This window comes from Bidens hawaiensis, unplaced genomic scaffold, assembly GCF_021521415.1.
Source record: "Bidens hawaiensis isolate Kalapana, Puna unplaced genomic scaffold, B.hawaiensis_p1.1 tig00012479_1, whole genome shotgun sequence".
Classification (NCBI taxonomy): domain Eukaryota; kingdom Viridiplantae; phylum Streptophyta; class Magnoliopsida; order Asterales; family Asteraceae; genus Bidens; species Bidens hawaiensis.
Window position 1 is genome coordinate 236,784 of NW_027492022.1, and position 4,186 is coordinate 240,969.

Consider the following 4,186-nt stretch of genomic DNA (forward strand, 5'->3'; position numbering starts at 1 on the left):
GATGACCACTTGTTGATAGATATGGACAATAGGTCGGCGGATGCAGGTGGTGAACGGTGGCTGGAGGTGAGCGCCGACTGTAGGGGAGCGGCGGCTGGAGGTCGCCGGGGGTGGAGGATGCAGGTGTCGACGGCGCACCGGTGGTGGAGAGGCAGGTGGTGGCGCACTGGAGGTGGAGGAGGCAGGTGGCGGCGGCGGCGCACCGGAGGTGGAGGGTTCTTGTGTTTAGTTGAAACTTTGTTTTTAATCCTTTTTTGTTTTAGCAGGATATTCATTTATAGAATTGGTTCATGAATGGTAACTATGTTGCGTTAAGTGGTTCATAAAAGGTAAGAAATGCACCAGGTGTTTCAAACATAATATCCATTAATTAAGTATCAAATAGATACAAATTGGTAACATAAACTCACATAATTCAAGCATTTTTAGCGGTAGTGAGTCACTGACCCATAAACTCATAGAAGTTTCGATTAAAATGCTTGAATGACTTATATTTAAAAAAATTTGCAGACACAAGTTTAAATGATCTATAGCTATAAACACAAAAATGTTTTGCAATAGCTAAAAAGTGTTTTTGATACACATCTTTATTAAGTTATTAACAGTAAAAAAACACTATTGTAGGTTCTCGTGAAACTGGATCTAATGTTAGTTGTAATTTGGTTTGGGCTGGTCCATCGAGCCTATGGTGGATCGGTAACTTGAGGACCAAGTCGAACACATTACTTGGGCTACAAATTATTTAATTATTCATTTGAATATTTATATACTAATTAGTATTTGAGTATGATAATGAGTTTGTATTCTGATCTAATCGGGGATTGTTAACCGAACCGATTGCCAAAACCAAAAGTGTGAAATGAAAGGGTTTCAAAAACCCCAGAACCGACTTTTTGTTTTTTTTTTGTTTGGTATGATTCCAAAACCGACCCATGCACATCCTAATTGTATTAATTTAACGTGTAGATTATTCTAAATCACAACATATTTTTTTCTTTGACTAACTATTAATCTAAAATGACATATTTGCCCCTGATATGATTTCCGTTACCATTACAACTTTCCTGCTAATAGGATTGTTCAAAGGGTAAGACTCGAGTCGGACCCTTTACCCTTTTAGAAAGAAATGTGGACCCAAGACCCTACCCTCTAAACTATAAAGGGTCGGGTATAAATAAGGGTTTCAAGGGTCCAACCCCTTTACCCTTGAAGGCAATAGTCACATCTCATTTTCTGCATTTACAAATTGCATATCTTATATATGACTTTAATATATGAATCATAAAACAATTATAATTTCATTTAATAACAAAGTAAAGTCTAACTTCGAACATTTACCAATTATTTGAACTGGTGCAAATAATATTCACATTCATAAATTACATGTAGTGATCAATTCAATGATTCTCATTTATATATTTCCAATCAGTAGTATGACCCTTTATTTTTTATTTTTCTTATTAGTTGAAAATTTTGTATGAATCATATATGAGATACAAATATCTCCTAAATTTCCAATTAATCACGAATATGATGTATATCTATCTAGAAACTAGTAAACGGGTCAAGGGTTTGAAAAATGGTCAAACCCTTTTACCCTTTAAGGTGAAATTAAATACCCTTAAACCCGACCCTTATTATATATTCGGGTCTAATTAAGGGTTTTGCGAGACGGGTAACCAGGTTTCAAGGGCCCGACCATTATCTTGCTTACCCCTACCTGCTAGTACCGATATTGTTCTTGAAATCCCCAATTCCCTAAATCCAAAATCCCCTTGGTTTACTCTAACAGAAGAAAGCATATAATTTGAAATTCTCAATTAAGGTTAGGGCCGCGAGTGCTTGGCACGATCACGTTGGCCACGAACACCAAAACGCACTAGCGCGGCCACCCCCGCAAGCAAGCAGCCTCAAGCTGGGGAAAGTGTGGTAGCGTGGGGTGAAGTTAGGAAATGTTGCTGCTCTTTTTTTTTTTTTTTGTGGTTGTGTTAAATTGGCGAAGAAGAGGTGGAGAAGAAGAAGAAAAGAGATAAAAGAAGAATGTGGTTTTCTTATTTAACCTATTTTTTATAGACTTGTTAGAAAATGTATTACTATTGGGCCAATTGTTTTTTTTTTCATTTTGATTTGGGCAAGTTTTATTATAATTTCCAATGTTTAGGTTGTTACTTTACAAAACTTAAGCTTTTTTTATATAATCTATAATTTATATCAGTTTGGGTTTTTTTTTCTAGTACTGGTATATAATTTTTATCTTTTATCATACAAAATTATCTCTAATGTATATTCTTGTTTTAAAGTTTTTTTTAAAAAGACAAATTAAAATCAGATAATTTGCTTACGCCACCGCTCGCCTAAACAACAACAGGCTCAGGCAGCTTCAGCAGTGGCTTCAGTGAGTGTCTAGTCAGCACTACATGACACAATATTATAGGATGAATTTAGAGCTAAACTTCATCGACAACACATAGTCTTAGCAATGACATTGTTTGTGGGCTCAAGTACACCAACCATGTCTGGAAAACGGGTCTCTCAACGGTACCTCTCTATATACGCAAGCCTTTAATATTTCCGTCCATCGGACGGGTATACGATTGGGGAAAAGGTGGTTTGCTTTACAAACTAAACAAAACCCCAGACCCATGACTGTTGTGGGCATGGCTCGATTCCCGGCTGGATTGTAGATAAAAAGTCAAATCGAGTTTTATGAACCTTTCATGAAACTTCGAACTACTTTTAATAATTTAATGTAACAAGCCTACACCAACAACAAACGACCAAAGTAACATGGCATACGATGATGTTTGTTATTCATTTTTTTAACTAAAATTAATTTCGCTAATTCGTGTCAGCTCATTGCTTACGCCCAGGAACCCATTCCGGACATTTCGGGCTAAAATAACTCGACACCACCCTCGAGTTCAACAGCTCGACAATCGGAATTGACCTCACGCACCGTGGTGTCTTGTACTGGTTGATTGATGCACCTAAATTGATTGCATAATCCATTAGTTTATCAAATGTCCCCTTTTCCACAATTTTGATCTCTAATGGTCCGATTGACTTGTCAGAAGTGCGCCCTTGCCGATAAACGCTATTGAGTGATTCTTCAATCGCAAGACAACATTCTTTGTAAACCAAAGGCGGAATTTGGGTGGTTTCGTTCAGGCTCAGCTCCCAGAAGATAACATAATGACCCGGGATGGTTGCGGTGTCTGCATAGCTCGTGTAGTCGGTCAATGTTACACCAAATGGCATCAAATGGTTGACTGCAGTTTCAACTGCTTTGTGTAACTCGACTTCATCGGTCTTATCCGAATCAATACTCAATGCAACGTTCATTCTACCAATGAAATTAAATTGGGGGGATTTGTTCTTGAATCCTGCGACACGTAAGATATCGCCAACTCGATACCTGTAAAGTCCTGCAATTCACATAATCATTTCATCACACAAATGGCGTGCAAGAAAAGTTAAAAACTAAGCCATTAAAAAACAAAACAAACGTACCTAGGTAGTAATAATCACTGAACTTAACATAAAGTATATGTTATTAGTAGGAGAAAAAACACTAACCGGCGTATGTAGTCACCACTAGCTCGCATTCTTCACCGAGTTTAACATCGGAAAGATCGAGCAGTTCTTTCTCGGCGACACCATTGTTGTGATGAACAGGAAGGAATTCAAAATAAGCCATTGTCGGAATAAGAGTGTACGACACTTCACTAGGTTTACAAAATGGATTCAGGTTGATACCGAAATAACATTCGGATGAAGCATATATCTTGGACACAAGCGGGAGGCCATTCCCATAATAATTAAGACTGGGTATGTATTGTGACATGCTTCCCGTAGCAACAGCATCAATATACTTAGTGTTAGGCCATAACGTTGTGATGATCCCCTGCCATGAATTCTTCGAACACTCCAACTCAGTAAAGTCCGCTAATTCTGGGTCGGGTTTCAACACCCTCATCACAGATTTTCTGACACTAGGATCGGTAATCACCGGGTTCAAGGTTCCAGTTCGGATAAAATTGGGGATTTATCACCATTGGCAATACGTGTGATATCTGGTTGGATATCTTCATAAGTGATGACGGGTATAAGTTTCTTAAACGTTTCACGGTGGGTTTGACCGGAAAGACCGTGGCGTTTGAGGTATTCAACGTTTGCGTTTTGTGTT

At 38.2% G+C, this 4,186-nt stretch overlaps 1 pseudogene; it reads right to left on the reverse strand.

Annotated features, from left to right (window-relative positions):
- Positions 1-2,618: 2,618 nt before the first annotated feature.
- LOC143541280 (indole-3-acetic acid-amido synthetase GH3.5 pseudogene) lies at positions 2,619-3,976 on the reverse strand (annotated as a pseudogene).
- Positions 3,977-4,186: the final 210 nt, after the last annotated feature.